The 19271-nt window shown below is 42.7% G+C and overlaps 1 gene segment (V, D, J or C); it reads left to right on the forward strand.

The window, feature by feature from the left end:
* Positions 1-18944: 18944 nt before the first annotated feature.
* The window catches only part of LOC141148574 (Ig heavy chain C region, secreted form-like), a 366575-nt gene continuing 366248 nt past the window's right edge, over positions 18945-19271 (forward strand). Inside the window, exon 1 of the C gene segment in view lies at positions 18945-19043.

A 19271-nucleotide genomic window follows, 5' to 3' on the forward strand; every position in this document is an offset into this window, starting at 1 on the left:
ACTTCCCTCTTTTTTCGCAGCAATTATTGTTTAATCACTTCCCGCCCGGCCAGATTGACGGCCGGGCGGTGGTTCAGTTATCCTAACTGGACGTCATATGATGTCCAGCAGGATAACATGCCACCGCGCGCCCGCGGGGGCGCGCATCGCGGCGATCGGTGGTGCGGTGTGTCAGTTTGACACACCGCAACACCGATCTTGGTAAAGAGCCTCCAGCTATGTCAATAGGAAGAGCCGTTGATTGGCTTTTCCTCACTGACAGACGCAAGTAGAGGAGAGCAGATCGGCGGCTCTCCTGACAGTGGGGTCTGCGCTGATGACTTAGATGACCGCACTGGACCACCAGGGATCGCCACTAGGACCACCAGGGAAGGGGGCAACATGTGGATGGCCAGGTATGTACCCCATGGCCATCCACATGTGCCCAGTCAGTGCCCAATCTGTGCCAATCAGTGCCCACAAATGGGCACTGATTGGCACCAGTATATTGCAGTGATGCCCAGCAATGCCACCCTTAGGGGTATCAGTGCCACCAATCAGTGTCATCAGTGCCACCCATCAGTGTCCATGAGTACCACCTGTCAGTGCCCATCCATGCCCATCAGTGCCCACCTATCAGTGCCCATCCGTGCCACCTATCAGTGCCACCCATAAGTACCCATCAGTGCCACCCATAAGTACCCATCAATGCCACCTACGAGTACCCATCAGTGCCACCCATAAGTACCCATCAATGCCACCTACGAGTGCCCATCAGTGCCGCCTATGAGTGCACATCAGTGCCGCATACCAGTGACACCTATCAGTGCCCATCGTCAGTGCCCGTCAGTGCCACCTCATCAGTGCCACCTCATTGGTGCCCATCAGTGCCGCCGTATCAGTGCCCATCATTGAAGAAGAAAACATACTTATTTACAAAAAATTTTAACAGAGTCAAAGAAAAACTTGTTTTTTTTCAAAATTTTCGATCTTTTTTTATTTATTGCGCAAAAAATAAAAAACGCAGAGGTGATCAAATACCACCAAAAGAAAGCTCTATTTGTGGGAACAAAATGATAAAAAAATTGTTTGAGTACAGTGTTGGATGACCACGTAGTTGTCATTCAAAATGCAACAGCGCTGAAAGCTGAAAATCGGCCTGGGCGGGAAGGTGTCTAAGTGCCCGGTATTGAAGTGGTTAAGAAAAAAAGCCCTGCACAGAAGACAGAGAGTGGCTTTGTCCCTGCATCGTAGCACTACACCCGCCCCCCCCCCCCCTGCCTGCATAGGGCACTGTACTATTCTCTGAGCAACAGGAGAGTGGAGCAGGCGGGCGCATCAGGTTGGGAAGGCATCGGTTGTCAGTGCTTCTCTGATTGATTCTAGATGCACAACTTTCCTGCTCCTTGCCCGAACAGAGGCTTCTCTCCCCCCCTCTCCAGTCATCTCTATCTCTCCTGCTTTCTCTTTCACAGTGTCCGGATGTGGGAGATCACCACCTCCGCCCTCACCTAGGTTCCATCTGTCCCTGTTCTGAATGATCTCAGAGCCCATTCCTCCTCTGTGTGGTGCCCCCTCTGCCTGTGCCCTTCCCCTCGGGTCTCCTCTCTGCTGTGTGGCCAAACTGAGTGTCTCACAGCTGACAGGTAATTTTCAGGCTTCATATCACTGTTAATTGCTGTGGAGACAACTGTTCTTTTTAGTAAGGGTCCATTCACAAGAGGTGCAAGCATGTGTCTACCATGCAGGGCTGACTTTTATCAGCATTGGGGTTACATAGGTGTTGTGCACATCCCCGTGTCAGCACCCCATTCATATCTACTGGGACATGAGGCTGCATGGACACAGCCTCTGTATCCTAATATGACATACAGGTGCCGGTCCCAATAGAAGTAAATAGGACACTGGCACAGGGATGCACACAATGCCGGTGTTTCGTCACATATGGTGACCCATCACATTTGGCTACCCGCTGGAGTGCGCATGCGCGACGCCGCAATGTGCATTTCAACACTTTTACAATAAAACAGCACACTAAAACCGTCGCCGCCATCCTGCTACGCCCCGCACTCCTCCATAGTAAGGATACGCTGATAACGGGGCAAGCGGACATCTTGTTACACCCTCCGGAGTTTTGCATTTTACACTTATTTTTAACAGTAAAGTGAGTTTATATAGTGAAATACAGTACTTAGAACTCCGTCTGACTGGTTAGATGTGTAATTTTAAAAGCAACAAACTTATGTCAGATTAGCAAACCTAATCCCGCATCTCTCCTGTGTGAGCCCAGGCTGAGGTCACTATGACAAGGCCGGGTTCACACAGGAGCTGGGTGGGAAACCTCATGTGATTCGGACAGGAATCGCACCATATTTCTGTTCAAATTGCATGCAGTTCTTTACAGTGCGATTTGAGCCATTCATTTTGTATGAGCTCAAATCACACTGCAAAATATTGGTTTTGGGTATCGGAGCACTCATCCAAATGCTTAGTATCAGCACCAATATCTGTATCAGTGCACCCTAGTACACGCTATTATTATTTTTTTCCCAGCAGGCTAAACAGATCCCTGCATCCACTCAAACAAGGTGGATGGAGGAATACCCCTTCTATGTTATTGTACTCTGACAGCAGGACTGTATTCTGACAGCAGGACTCCTCCACTATCAGAATACAATGATCAGCGCTGCAGCCCACAGATTGAAAGAGGTTTTCAAGCAGGACCAAGGATCAGCTTCAGCTTGTTCTAGAGCACCATTTACAATCTTCACAAATCACCTTTGGGCAGCCAGGTTACTCATTATTGGCGGCGAACCAAGTCGTCATCAGAGCGATCTAATTGGACGTGTGCTTTGTGATCATTGTGATGACCAATCACAAACGTAACTAGTAATACTGGTGAACTCTGCAACCATCACATATGTTTATGTGTGCGGCAAATGCTTCTACTAGCTCCGCCCCCTGCTCTGCGTGGCGGAGCACATTTTGGAATCTTCGCCCTGGGCACTGAAATACCTTGTCCACCAGTGCTCTTGATCAAGGTCATCTGCTGATCTGAGAACTGTAGTGGGGACTTTTAACCACTTCAGCCCCAGAGCATTTGGCTGCCCAAAGACCAGAGCACTTTTTGCGATTCGGCACTGCGTCGCTTTAACTGACAATAGCGCGGTCGTGCGACGTGGCTCCTAAACAAAATTGACGTCCTTTTATCCCCACAAATAGAGCTTTCTTTTGGTGGCATTTGATCACCTCTGCGGTTTTTATTTTTTGCGTTATAAACAAAAAAAGAGCGACAATTTTGAAAAGAAAAAACACATTATTTTTTACTTTTTGCTATAATAGATATCCCCAAAAAATATATAAAAGAAATTTTTTTTCCTCAGTTTAGGCTGATTTGTTTTCTTTGACATATGTTTGGTAAAAAAATCGCAATAAGTGGCCCGGGGGTCACGGAATTCTGGGCTGTTCCTGAAGCCCGCACCTCTTTCCCAGCCTTTTCATGGCTGCCCAGCTGGGCTGTTCCTGGCCGCCCATTTAGCCTCTTCGCAGCCACCCATTCAGTTTACAGCATGGCTGGGGGGCAGAGACTAGAGGTCAGCTGACTGATGAGGAAGGTGAAGTGGGAGAGGCTGGAGGAGACCCCATCTCCTGATTTTGGCAAATCGTCATTCGACCCCCCCGAGGAGGTCCCGACCCCCAGGTTGAGAACCACTGATCTAGTAGGAGGAAACCAGCAACTGGACCAGCAGAAGAGACAAACTGGAACGGCAGAATCTGCAACTTGGAAGGGAAGGGAAGAAAACATGGCTTCTATCTCACAGGCTATCACTGGGCCCAGCAGTGAATGAATATCCGCAGTTGAAGACTCTCAGGTGGCATCATCTGCTTCTACAAAGCAAAGAGAAAGTGAAGGAGATTTGCCCCTTTGTTTAAAAAAAAACATACTGCAGCTCTGCTGAGCAAAAAAGCAGCTCCAAAGCGGAAAAGCGAGTCAATAGAAACTAAGCACATAGCAGACACCCGCAGTGAGGATTAGGACATTTTAGACACATTTTGTTTTGGTGAATTGAGTTCTGCTTGAGTGTAGCTTTTTTCCCATTCTTTAGGTTAATACAATGTTGGGTTATTTATAATTTATATCCTACATATACTGCAGCCTCAGTAAGTTATTTTGTTTCTTAAAAAGTAAATATGTTGTTTAATATTTTCAATAAACACTACTTGGAGTTGTTACTGTTTTTAAGGTTTTTTTTTTTTTTTAACCAGTTGCTTACTGGGCACTTAAACCTACCCAGACCAATTTTCAGCTTTCAGCGCTGACGCACTTTGAATGACAATTGCGCGGTCATACAACACTGTACCCAAATGAAAATTTTATAATTTTTTCCCCACAAATAGAGCTTTCCTTTGGTGGTATTTGATCACCTCTGCGGTTTTTATTTTTTGTTAAAAAAATTAAAAAATTTTGAATTCTTTTTAAAAATTTTTTTTTTTGCAAACAGGTAATTTTTCTCCTTCATTGATGTACGATGATGAGGCGGCACTGATGGGTGGCAGTGATGGGTGGCAATAATGGGCACTGATCAGTTACACTGATAGGCAGCACTGCTAGGTGTCACTGATTGGCACCACTGGTGGGCATTGATAGGTGGCACGCATGCACATTGATAGGTGGCACTGGTGAGCACTATGGGAACTGGCAGGTGGCACTGGCAGGGGTACTGGTGGGCACAGATGAGGCATAATTGCCTCTTCCTCTTCGGGACTGATGTCTCTTGCAGATAAGCCGGTGACCGGCTTTTTTTTCTCCTCACACTGGCAGCGAGAGGAGAAAAAAAAATATTACCAAGCTTTTGTTTAGGTCATGTGATCAGCTGTCATTGGCTGACAGCTGATTACGTGGTAAGGGGCCGAGACCGGCCCCTTACTCGGATCTGTGACCACCTGAGTCTCAGTGTCTCGGTGGTCACAGCCCTGCAGGGGGCGCATGCACAGGGGAGGCCATCATATGACGCCCTCCCCGAAATTCAGGTCCGCACTGTGGCCATTTTTCGGCTATAGCGCGCATGGCAAGTGGTTAAATAAATTTATTTTCTTGTTGAATTTTATAGTATTGGGTGTTTTTTTTTTTCACAAAGCTCATCTATCTATTGACTTCGGGTCCATTATTCATATCCTGCAAAAGCCAAGGTAGCAGAAGCAACAAGAGAGAAAAATAATTCTTTAAATGGTGTACATCTTTGGTTATGACCTGGCAGTTGTGACCGGGTTTGTATAGCTGAATGTTTAATATACATCCATCACGCTGTGCTAATTGGCATGACATTAAAATGGGTAGCTATATTATATAGAATTTAACAGAAATGTAATTTATAGCACTTAATATTATAGTGATGTAAACATGTCTCCAATATGATTTGACCACACTTCCATAACCAAATGGCCACACCCTTTTTTGCTGGCCACGCCCACTTCTCAGCATGGTGCTCCACACATCAGATCTTCTAATGCCCCGCACACACGATCGGACTTTCCGACAACAAAACCATAAACTTTGTCCAAAGGTTGTTGGCTCCAACTTGTCTTGCATACACACGGTCACACAAGTGTTGGCCAACAATTATGAGCGTAGTGACGTACTACGTGGTTTTTGAGTTCTAAAGCGGCACCCTTTGGGCTCCTTCTGCTAATTTCGTGTTAGTAGAAGTTTGGTGAGTGTTGATTCACGCTTTTCTTGCGTTTTTCATTTATCACCTTTCAGTTTGTTTCTGAACGGCAGTTCGTCAACCAGACATGTTGCCGAATCAGAGGAGATAACGTGTTATTTATTATTGGCCTTGGAGTTATTGCTTTGACATTATATTTTTGGTTGAATAATAATTATTTGATTTGGTATATTTTTTGATACATAGAATGCACTTTTTGGTTAAAGAGGAGTTCCACCCAGGGGGGCCATCAAAAAAAAAAAAATTAAAAGTCAGCAGCTACAAATACTGCAGCTGCTGACTTTTAATTGGACACTTACCTGTCCCTGGGTCCAGCGATGCGGGGGATCGAAGCCCCGCTCGCCCCCCCCCCCCTCCGTTCGGCGGCGCCGGCGTTTCAACTGTGGGCGCCGGGCTTCACAGCCTGGCACCCACTGCGCATGCACGAGTGGCACCGCGCGCCGTGATTGGCCGCTCAATCACCTGGGACCTGTAATGGGTCCCAGATGATTGACAGGAGGGAGGGAGCAGAGCGGAGCCCTTCCTGTGCCGAGGGGGAAGTGATGTCACCAGCCCAGGCAAAGGAAGAGGCAGACTACGAGGGACCACCTAGCAACAGGCATTTAGAGGTAAGTGAAAAAAAAAATTTCCAAATGGATTTTTTTTTAGAATTTTTGAGGTATTTTTGTTTTTTTTGAGTGGAACCCCACTTTAAGCTCTATTGGAAGATAGCATGTCTAATTTTATTTTTCTAATGCACAATAAGAAAATTGTGTAGAATAATACTTGGCGTTGTGTTTTACTTCAAATTACAGTTTGGGAGTCGGCAGTTACATTTTATAAAATACAATGTACAATTGACAAGGGACACCAACATAGTTGAATCTTTGATCTTAAAAACTACAGGATAATGGTGTTGTGGTAACTTGACCAAAAAAAATAAATAAAACATAATAATATTATTCTTGATATCACTAGAAAAAAAAGCCTTTGAAAATGTGTTTGCAATAACTCCATCAGTATCACCAGCAAAGCAGTTTCATTATTATCCCATTAAAGAAGAAGAGAATTGTGCGCTGCATTTTGAGAAGTCATAATTTGCCGCATCGTGAATGTTAATTCTCCATTACGAATGCTAGTTTACAAAACGACCGCTTCTGCTTCTGAGCATGTGTGGACTTTTGTGCGACGGGCTTGTGTACACACGATCGGACAATCCAACAACAAACATTTGTTGGTGAAAAATTTGAGAACCTGCTAGCCAACATTTGTTGGTGGAAAGTCCGACAACAAATGTCCGATGGAGCATACAGCCTGACATCCAACATTTATTTTGGTAAATCCGATCGTGTGTATGTGGCATTAGTGTCCCTCATTGTCAAGTTAAAAAGTTTGGAGGTATGGAAGTCTACCTCCAGTGGAGTCTCAGGGACAGGAAGTGAGGGGAAGTTTCCCTCCAATGGGGTCGAGGGTACAGGAAGTGAAGGGAAGTCTTCCTCCAATGGGGTCACAGTGAGGGGAGGTCCCCCTGTGATGGGGTCACAGCCACAGGAATTGAGGGGAAGTCTCACTCTGGTGGACTCACAGGGACAGGAAGTGAGGGGAATTCTCCCTCCTGTGAGGTCACAGAAACAGGAAGTGATGGGAATTCTCCCTCCAGTAAGGTCACAGAAACAGGAAGTGAGGGGAGGTCTCCCCCTGGTGGGGTCACAGAAACAGGAAGCCAGCGGAAGTCTCCCTCTGGTGGAGTCACATGGACAGGAAGTGAGAGTAAGTTTCCTTTCCGGCGGGGGTCACAGAAACAGGAAGTGAGGGGAAGTCTCCCTCCAGTGGAGTCACAGAAACAGGAAGTGAGGGGAAGTCTCCCTCAGGTGGGGGTCACAGAAATAGGAAGTGAGAAGAAGTTGCCATCTGGTGGGGGTCGCAGAAACAGGAAGTGAGGAGAAATCTCCCTCCAGTGGGATCAAAGAAACAGGAAGTGAGGGGAAGTCTCCCTCCAGTGGGGTCAAAGAGACGGGCACTATTAAATAAGTGGTAAAGGCAAATCAGAATGCAAGCAGCCATGAAAACACCTGGGACATCAGATCAGCACTGTCAGATGAAACAGTTCCACATGAAGCAGATGGTGAGACTTGCAAGAGCTTCTTGTTGTGTAAAACTAGCAGGTAATGTAACTGCTTGGAGAAAGAAAGCCAGCTGTCATAAATGAGCGGTGATGTCAAGGGTGGGCAGGACCGAGCAGCTATCAAATGCCAAAGAAATACAAATATCCCTATAACCACAGGAATATGTGGCAATTAAAGTGGTTGTACACCCTTCACAACCACTTTTACCTACAGGTAAGCCTATATTAAGGCTTACCTGTAGGTGCTGGAAATATCTCCTAAACCTCCACAGTTTAGGAGATGTTTACAATAAAGCCGTGCGCCCATGTCTATGGTGCATGCGCACGTTAGAAAGGGCAGATCGTGCCGTTTCTAAACAGGGTCATGCCGTGACTGGCGGCTTGTCACGTGACTCAGGCCAGTCCGGCCCCGGAAGGAAGAGGGGTGAAGATGGACGCTCACTGCTAGTGGGGACAGCGGTGACATCGGTGACATTGCGGGCTTCGGTTTCAGGTAAGTGACACATAATGGGCTACCATGCGATGCATGGTAGCCCATTATGCTTTACCTTTGCAGGGAAATAAAGAGAAAGTAAAATCCATCAGGGTTTACTTCCTCTTTAAGATCTCTATAATTTGAGATCCAAAGTCTCTGGTAAGAGGCATGAGTTGAAGTGAGGATGGCCTTTCTATGAGCACCCTGTCACGTTTTGTTTGCTGGTTGTGCACACTGAATCACTGGGATATCTATTATCTAATTGGGCTGTCACTAGAGGATTTTGTGTAAGTGAATCACCGTGATGGACGCTTTTTTTTTTTTTTTAGACTTTTAGTTCACTTTGTTTCATTTTTCTTATATGTGAATTAATTTTTTGAATACGCTGTTTATGGCTTTGTGATTATTAGGGAATTGATGATTATATAAAGAAGTGCACTTAGTCACTTTTAGATATTTTTTGAGTCTTATATTCAGACTTACTGGGTAGCGGCTCTCATACGTTGATTATTTTGAGAATTTGGAATTTTTTTGGTTTCTTTTCACTTAACAATTTTTGCAATATTTGCTAGAGGTTGGATAAGCGCAGGATTTTTTTCAGTGAAGGTCGGAAATCACCAACAAGGACATGTAAAAAAGTTCTGCTTTTTAGTGGTTAATTATTGGTAAGCAGTGTGTGTGTGTGTACAGACGGAGCTTGTTTCCCATGCCCTGTTTCATTGTGTGACATTGCAAGACAGAAAATCCCCACTGCCCCTTGTAGGAAGGAGGAAGCTACAAGTCTAATTATGGGTGTAACGTCACATGGTGCAAAAGGTGGATTTAACATTTAAATATGATAATAGTAGACATGATCATCGATGAATGCACATCAACTGGGCTATTATTGGAGAAATAGTTAGATCCGTCAGCAAGTTACAAGGCTGCCTACTGAGTACTACTTAGAAGACATAAGTATGAGTACTCCAATGTGCATATTCCATTTTAGGGTTAAGATATGTGAGAGTAAAGAAGGTGGATTGTTAGGAATTTACCTGTAGAGAGTGGAGACCAGTGACCGGAAACTTCAGGTTATGTACAGTTCTTAAACTGGGTATTCACTAGTAAAGTTTTTTTCGGCATTTTTTGTTGTAAGAACATTTTTCTTCTAATCATTAGTGGGGTCAAATCATTCATTTTCAAGTGCAGTGATGAGAAAATTTGAAGGGGCTGGATGGAAATTTTTTTTTGTTCGAATGTGCGAATTTCTAACAGTGAATGTAGTTTTTATTTGGTAAAGTCCACCCATTCCAAAATCAATTGTTCCCGCCTGGCCTATAGTCAAATTAGGTCCAGACGGGAGCTCCCTCGCTGCAGCGTGATTTGTCGTAGCAGATGTCAGATCAGCGTAAAGGGCCGCTGTCGGTACCATGTGATTGCTGCGACCAATCACAGCAGATCACATGACAATTGATGGCTTCCATTCATACCATTCATTGTGTACATCTGTGATGCTTGCTGTGATTGGTCACAGTGATCACATGGTACAAACAGGGCCTATCACAACCCTTCTGTACCATGTGATTAGCTGTGGCCATTCACAGCTAATCACAGCAATAAACACTGAATGAATCAATTTCATTCAGTAAAAATGGTTGTTTATAACAGTGAAATTCACTGCTATACACAATCATAGTGTGTAAAGAAAAACAAAAAAGGATCAATGCCCTAGAGTAGTACAATGTTACTATTGTAACACTGCATAACACTGTTTTGTTCTGGTCACAGTATGCAGAAAAATAGTAAAAAAAAAAAAAAGAAAACAAAATGTAACAAAAAAGAAAAAAGTATTTTAAAAATTATAAAGAAAATTATTAACATTTCTTTTTCATACTGTCACCAGTCACTGTCCCTGATCATTGTCACACAAGTCATTTGATGTCGCTGTACTGCGCCGGTGACAGAAAAAAAATTATTAAAATGTCATTATTTTCAAAAAAAATTGTGACAAAAAAAAAAATTACAACTTTTGTGATCTGTGTTTGGCTCACAGCTATCACATGGTAACTGGCACCCTATACCATGCAATTAGCTGTTGCCGATCACAGATCACAATGGTAAGCAAGCTGTTGTGAATTAGCTATTCATGACAGTTAAAACTATTGCTTATAACAGTGATGATCACTGTTATAAGCAATAATAGTAAAAATACTAATAAGCAATAATAGTGTTAAAAAAAAAAAAAAAACACTGATCACCCCCCAGAGAAGTACAGTGTCACCATGGTGGTGTCACAGTGGTGACACTGAACTTCCCTGATGACAGTATGTGCAAAAATAGTAAAAGAAAAAAAAATGTTAATAAAGCGAATTTTTTTTAAAATAATTGAATACATTTTTATTTTTTTTACGTACTGTCACCAGTCAGTGGGCTCCATTCACAAAAGTAACTTGCATGCGATATTTAGGTGCCTGGACACATTTTGCTTAATTATCATGCTATCCTGAAATTGTCGATTCACTATATCGTTTTGCGATATTTACCGCAAAACACTGAAAACGCTCTGTAAATACCGCACGAAAAGGCATTTAAACTCCGTTCACAGAAGGAAATAACTAATTAAATGAATATGGAAATTAAGTAGTGGTCCAAGTATGAAGTATTTGTGGAATATCTACTGGTTGTTAAGAAGCGGGCGGCCACCACGTCCTTAACAACTGATGAATCATCAGCAGTCATTTGGGTTTCCCGCTGACACCTGAATTTCTTAAAAAAAGAATTGGCAATGAAAAATAAGCAGAAAAAAAAAACAGTGTGGGGACCCCTCCTATCCATAATAGGCCCTTCAGGGGGTACTTTGGGGCAGGACCCCCCAAAGCACCTTGTCCCTATGTTGATGGGGACAAGGGCCTCTTCCCCAAAACCCTGGCCGGTGGTTGTGGGGGTGGGGGGGTATCGGAATCTGAAAACCCCCCAGATCCTGCCTCCTCCCATGTAAATGAGTATGGAGTACATAGTACACCTACTCATTCACCAAAAAGGTGTAGTGTAAAAAAAGACAGTAGACCATTTTTGACAAGTCCTTTATTTAAAAAACAAAAATAAAGAAAAAGTCTCCTGGTGCAGATCCATCGTCAATCACGCCGCCACCGCCGACCTGAAAAAAGGAAAAAAAAAAGGTCCGCTCCCGCCGTTTGACAGCTTTGCCGTCTGTCAGTTCTTCAATAATTAAGGGGCAGGGTGATGTCATCAACCAGGGGCATGCTGGGTTGAAATCAAGTAGTCAGACCACAGGGCACAGAGTCAGCATTGGGGCTACAAGCCGGGGTCACTTCAGTCAGCAGGGAATTGGTATCGGGGTAATTCAGTTCTACAGGAAAAGCTAAAAAATGTTTTAAAAAAAATTGAATACATTTTTATGTATGTATTTATTATTTTTTCCATACTGTACTGTCACCAGTCAGTAGCCCTGATCACCACCACACCAGTCATATGACGACATTGGACAGCACTGGTGACATTATAAAAAAAATTGTGAAAAAAAATTTATTAAATTTCTTCTTTTTCCTAAAATTTGTGACAAAAAAATTACAACTTCAATTAAAACTTGCCATGCTTCTTACTAAATACCTCAGACTTAAAAAAATGAAAAAGATTATTTGTTTGCAAAATTTTATAACAGAAACTAAAAAAAAGTTGGTTTTTTTTTCAAAACTTTGGTAATTTTTCATTTACGTATATAGCAAAAAAAAAAAAAAGTGGTGATCAACCACTTCAGCTCCGGAAGGTTTGACCTCCTTCATGACCAGGCCATTTTTTGTGATACGGCACTGCGTTAATTTAAGTGACAATTGCACGGTCATGCGACGTTGTACCCAAATAAAATGTTTGTTCTTTTTTTCCCTACAAATAGAACTTTCTTTTGATGGTATTTGATCATCTCTGCGGTTTTTATTTTTTGCGCTATAAACAATAAAAGACCAACAATTTTGAAAAGAAAAAAAACAGTATTTTTTACTCTCTGCTATAAAACACATCCAATAAAAAAAGTGTAAAAAATCGAATTTCTTCATCAATTTAGGCCAATATGTATTCTGCTACATATTTTTGGTAAAAAAAAAAAAAAAAAAAGTGTATATTGATTGGTTTGTGCAAAAGTTATAGCGTCTACAACTATGGGATATTTTTCTCTTTTTTTTACTAGTAATCAGCAGGACCGTGATATTGTGGTGGACAAATCGGACACTGAACTGACACTTTTTTGGGGACCAGTGACACAAATACAGTGATCAGTGCTAAAAAATATGCACTGTCACTGTACTAATGACACTGACAGAGAAGGGGTTAATACCAGGGGCGATCAAAGCGTTAAATGTGATCCTAGGGCATTCTTGCTAACTGTGGGGGAGGGAGGGGTGCTTTGACTGGGGGGGAGGTAAAGATCCGTGTTCCTGCTTAGCAGAAACACAGGATTAGTACATTCCCCTCTCACAGAACGGCAATCTGCCTTGTTTACACAGGCAGACCACTGTTCTGTCTGTCTCCTGAATGATCGGCGGGTCGTGGCGGACATTGTGTTCGCTGGACTCACTGATTGACTCCCGCTGTGTCCGGGAGCGCGTCGGCGGCGGCGTGTCCCAGACCCAGAAGTATCAGATCACATACTAGGTACGTGATCTGGCACAGAGCGGCCACCCTGCCGCAGTATATGTACTGTGGGCAGCAGGGGCGTCGGGAGGGGGTGGCTAGACGTGGCTGAAGCCCCGAATGTGCCCCCGAAAAGCCCCGAGCCTCAGGCATGCAGCTCACAATTGAAAGCCCCGAGTGGCGAGCGCCGTTTCGCCTCCAAAGGCTTCTGCTGGGGTTCTGCTGGATACCCCAGCAGAAGCCTTTGGAGGCGAAACGTGTCAGGTCTCTATGACTACACCCCACCACTATCCACTGCGCTGTTTTTACACTACTTTTTATGCCTTTGATATCAATTTTATTTTTTGAGCCAAAATTTTACCGCCCTGACTTGTAATTTTTTGGAGTTTACTCTTGAATAAAGTGCTATAACGCTTCCTACAAATAAGGATTTTACACTATGTGGAAGTTTTTTTCTCTTTTCTGTCTATCCGCTCATATGACGGGCCTTTGAGGAAACGGTCATTTGGCGACCGAAACTGAATCCCGGGGGTCCCCGATCCCAAATTGGTACACCACCCGAGGACTTCTGACAAGATTCCACACAAGTCTTCCTACAGATCACCACCCCATACCGCTTGACGGTACAAGCTCGTTTGACTCACCGTCAATGGCCTGTGAGTCCACCTTATCTGGTAAGGGCACCCTTTTGCTTTTTCTTTCTCTTTGTTGAAACCATCCACATGAGTGAGGAATCTGCTTGTACCTAAGGATTTCTTTTAAATAGCCCTTAACCACCTCATATGAAGACGGCCTATATCCAGATGGCTGTGGGATTTACTAGAAATACCCCATCCACCCATTTATAGACTTCCAGTTTCCATATATGTCTACCCTTTTTAGGGACCTGGACGTCCTTTCTCGTGGCTTTTGCCCAAATGAACATTATTTCTATTTTTATTTCTTTGCTGAACTGCACATTCAGTATATGAAGATACCTTGCATTATTATTTTGCTGTATTGTTTTTTTTTTTTTTAATATGGTAGTGCATGCACATTAGTCTTTTAATTAACCTACAGGTTGCTATTGAGTTATTCACTCTCTTATATATTCAAGCATTCACCATCACTATATATTGTTATACCTCCTTTCTTTTGGGATGTTTTACAAAACAACACCATTCACCTAACAAGTTCACACTTCAAGCGTTAACACTCCTTTATAGGGATCACTACCACTTGTTTAGTTACATGTGTCCCACTACTCATTAGCGCCACACTTCTTACTATTTTTAAAATGAGTTTTGGTCGACTAAAATGTACTGGAGATTTAGTCGACTAAATATGACTAAAACAATTGCAGAAGAGTAAAATAGGACTAAAACTAAATCGAAATCTGCTGCCACAAATAACACTGGTAAAAAAACACTATGGCCCCTTTCACACTGGGAAAGAGAAAACAAAAGTAGATGTGGCGCTGTTCTGATGTGCACCTGGTGACAGATGATTCTGATTTAAAACCAATTTAAGCGGGTGTTACCATGCTCATTTAAATGTGCATAAGCTGCTACTTGCATTTTGTATGTCTTCTTATAAATAGACCAAGAATGTGTTTAACCACTTGCTGCCCGCCATATAGCAGAATGACGGCGGCAAAGTGGTTTCAATACCCTGACTGGGCGTCATATGACGTCCGCAGGATATTGAGCCGCTGCGCGCCCCTGGGGGCGCGCATCACAGCAATCGTTGTTGCAGTGTGTCAGTCTGACACCCTGGCTGCAACACGGATCTAGGTAAAGAGTCTCTGACGGAGACTCTTTACCACGTGATCAGATGTGTCCAATCACAGCTGATCACAATGTAAACAGGAAGAGCCGGTGATCCGAGAGAGCCGATCGGTTGCTCTCCTGACAGTGGGGGTCTGTGCTGATTGTTTATCAGCACAGCCCCCCCTCGGATCCCACCCAGGACCACCAGGGAAACCACCCACACTGGACCACCAGGTATGCCCTCTAGACCCCCAGGGAAAAACTAATCAGTGCAAAGGCAGCTGCCAATCAGTGCCCACTCCAATGCCTACCACTGCCAGTGCCACAAGAGATGCCTATCAGTGCCCATCAGTGCCACGTATCAGTGTCCATCAGTGCCGCCTATCAGTGCCACCCATAAGAACCCATCTTTGCAGCCTTTCAGTGCCCATCAGTGTCGCTCATAAGTGCCCACCAGTGCCACCCATGAGTGCCCATCAGTGCCGCCTATGAATGCCCATCAGTGCTGCATATCAGTGCCACCCATCAGTGCCGCCTACCAGTGCCCATCAGTGCTGCATATCAGTGCCGTCTACCAGAGCCCATCAGTGCCGCATATCAGTGCCCATTGTCAGTGCCCGCTCATTGGTGCCCATCAGTGAAAGAGAAAACTTACTTATTTACAAAATTTTTAAACAGAAACAAAAGGTCTTTTTTTATTTGTTTCGCAAAAAATAAAAACCGCAGAGGTGATCAAATACCACCAAAGGAAAGCTCTATTTGTGGGAACAAAATGATAAAAATTGAGTTTGGGTACAGTGTTGTATGACCGCGCAATTGTCATTCAAACTGCGACAGCGCTGAAAGCTGAAAATTGGTCTGGGCATGAAGGTGTATAAGTGCCCTGTATTGAAGTGGTTAATAGAAAGAATAAAAAATAAAAATACAATTATTTGTGTAAAAATAAACATATGTGATAATAAATAAATATGCCAAAATGTGACTCCAATGGAGACACCGCGGGAGAGGAGAGGACAGTCGGTAAGCCTATTCCCTGTAATGTTACGCGTAAATCACTGCGATCAGCAACTGCACGACAAGAGCACGAATAAGGCATGTATGGTGTGATCACCTACTGAAAAGTGAACCACGTCAAGCGTTGTTTTTTTTTTTTTCACTGGCACAAGAGCACTTTATTGACTTTATTCATTTCATTTTTTGGACTAATATTAATTCATTGGATCGCATTGTCACTTTGGTTTGGCATTATATTATCATACTTATTGATACAAATTTAATTTGTATAACAATTTTATACTTTTGGATTAATGATTGCACATATATTTTTTAGATCATCATTGGAGTCACATTTTGGCATATTCATTTATTATCACATATGTTTATTTTTACACAAATATTTTTATTTTTTATTCTTTCTATGAACGCGTTCACGGTCTATTTATAAGAAGACATACACATTGCAAGTAGCAGCTTATGCACATTTAAATGAGCATGGTAACACCCGCTTAAATTGGTTTTAAATTAGAAACATCTGTCACCAGGTGCATGTCAGAACGGCGCCACATCTACTTTGTTTTCTCTTTCTCAATGATTTACTCCACCTAGTGGTAGTAATAGGTAGAGGCAGCAGTTCTATTAACTTAGCGTTTATTTATTTCAACCATTAGCTGGTACTTATTCCTTTGCGCGGATTCATTTGTTTTCTTTTCCCTTTCACACTGGGGCGGGAGCGGCGTCGGGGGTAAAACGGCGCTATTTTTAGCGGCGGTATTCGGCCGCTAGTGTTGCTCTTTAAACCCTCCCCGCTAGCAGCCGAGAAAGGGTTAAAACCCAGCCGCGAAAGAGTTAAAATCACGGCAAAGCAGCGCTATGCTGGCGGTATAGCCGGGCTTCCCCATTAATTTCAATGGGCAGGCGCGGTGAAGGAGCGGTGTATACACTCCACTCCTTCCCCGCTCCAAAGATGCTGCTAGCAGGACTTTTTTTTACCGTCCTGCCAGCGCACCGCTCCAGTGTGAAAGAGCTCGGGGTGACAGTGCATATTTTTAGCACTGATCACTATATTAGTGTCACCCAAAAGAGTCAAAAGTGTCAGTTAGTGGGCTGTCCAACACAATATCGCAGTCCCGCTATAAGTCACTGATTGCTGCCATTAGTAGTATTAAAAAAAATGAATAAATAAAAACTCCAGTATATATCCCATAGTTTGTAGACGCTATAACTTTTGCGCAAAGTAATCAATATACGCTTATTGTTTTTTTTTTTTTTTTTACCGAAATATGTAGCAGAATATATATTGACCTACATTTATTGAAGAAATTTTATTAGATTTTTTTACATTTTTTTTTATTAGATATGTTTTATAGCAGAAAGTAAAAAATATATATATATATTTTTTCAAAATTGTTGCTCTTTTTTTGTTTAGGAAAATATGAGAACAAGAAACTACCAAGCAAAAATATATATGAAAGAACCCCACACCTCATCCCAAAATAGTCACGGGAAGAAAAAAAAGGAAGGATTGCCCCGGGAATTGTACGGGTGGGGGGTTAGATAAATATAAAGCAAATAGAAAAGTAAGAGAATAGTAAAAAAAATATACAAATTTTATTCAAAATGACATAGAATCCATAATTAAAAACAATATGATGAACAGTTCATACAGTTCATACTTCTGCAACATGTCGGAAAGGACTCTAGGGTGAGAGAACACATTCGAATATGGCAGTCAGAATACCCAACATGTTTCGGAAATTTGTTAATGCAGTTCCTTCTTCAGGGGTTTTGTGAAGATATACTGTATGGTCTATTGTAGAAAATACATAAGTAGAAAACAATCAAAAAATGTATAAGACAAAATGCAAAAGATGGGGAGAAAGGGGAAAGCAAGGATTAACCGGTTCCCGACCAGCGCACGCCGATGTACGTCGGCAGTATGGCACGGCTGGGCAAATGGGCGTACCCGTATGTTCCTTTTGTATTTGCCGGCGTGCCATTGCGTGCGCCGCCGGCGGTGGCCGGGAGCTCCTTGAGTCGGGGTCGCGGGTCCCGCGGACTCGATCGCTGTGGGGATACACGGAAAGGAAGAACGGGAGATGCTAATGTAACAAGCATCTCCCCATTCTGCCTAGTAACAGTGTCACTGATCTCTGCGCCCTGTGATTGGGAGCAGAGATCAGTGACGTGTCACATGTAGCCACGCCCTCCCACAGTTAGTAACACATCCCTAGGACACATTTAACCCCTCCCTAGCCCCCTAGTGGTTAACCCCTGCCATTTGTATAGCACTGATTGCTGTATAAATGACAATGGTCCCAAAAATGTGTCAAAAATGTCCGATGTGTCCGCCATAACGTCGCAGTCACAATAAAAATCGCTGATCGCCGCCATTACTAGTAAATAAAAGATTAATAATAAAAATGCCATAAAACTATCCCCTATTTTGTAAACGCTATAACTTTGGGGCAAACCAATCAATAAACGCTTATTGCGATTTTTTTTTTTAACCAAAAATATGTAGAAGAATACGTATCGGCCTAAACTGAGAAAAAAAACGTTTTTTAAAATGTTTTTGGGGGATATTTATTATAGCAAAAAGTAAAAAATAATGTGTTTTTTTCAAAATTGTCGCTCTTTTTTTGTTTATAGCGCAAAAAATAAAAACCACAGAGGTGATCAAATACCACCAAAAGAAAGCTCTATTTGTGGGAAAAAAAAGGACATCAATTTTGTTTGGGCGCCACGTCGTACGACCGCGCATTTGTCAGTTAAAGCGACGCAGTGCCGAATCGCAAAAAACGCACTGGTCAGGAAGGGGGTAAATTCTTCCGGGGCTGAAGTGGTTAAAGAACTTACTAGTTCAAAATCAATAACTGTGCCATAACTGTAACAGCTCGTTACTGTTGAACTGTTCATCATATTGTTTTTAATTATGGATTCTATTCTATTTCTATGTAATTTTGAATACAATTTGTATTTTTTTTTACTATTCTCTTACTTTTCTATTTGCTTTATATTTATCAAACCCCCCACCCATACAATCCCCGGGGCAATCCTTCCTTTTTTTTCTTCCCCTCTTTTTTTGTTTAAAGCAAAAAAAAATAAAAACCGCAGAGGTGATCAAATACCATCAAAAGAAAGCTCTATTTGTGGGAAAAAAATGACAAAAAAAAAAAATAAAAAAATGACAAGACTCTTCTTCTGTCTCGTGGTTTCCCAGCATTAAAAAAAAAAAAAAACATTGAAAGTGAAACTAAGACATTCATGTGACTGTGTTTTCAGTGTGTTGGCAAGTCGGACTAAAGTGCACTTCGTGTCACAAGAACTCGAGATGGCGGAGACGACTATTCTGGGAATATTGATTCTTCTCTCTCTACGCCAGTCATGTAAGTTTTAAACTTTTAACACGGAGGCAGAGAATGCGCCATTCATTTCCTGTATAGAGCAGTCTTTCTTAACCTTTTGCAACACAGATGAACCCTTGAGATAACTTTCCAGTCTCAGGGAACCCCTCCTAAAAATGACTATATCTACAACTCATGATACATTAGTGCAGGGGTCTTCAAACTACGGCCCTCCAGATGTTTATGAACTACAATTCCCATCGTGCCTAG

Source organism: Aquarana catesbeiana, linkage group LG06 (assembly GCF_042186555.1).
Source record: "Aquarana catesbeiana isolate 2022-GZ linkage group LG06, ASM4218655v1, whole genome shotgun sequence".
Taxonomy (NCBI): domain Eukaryota; kingdom Metazoa; phylum Chordata; class Amphibia; order Anura; family Ranidae; genus Aquarana; species Aquarana catesbeiana.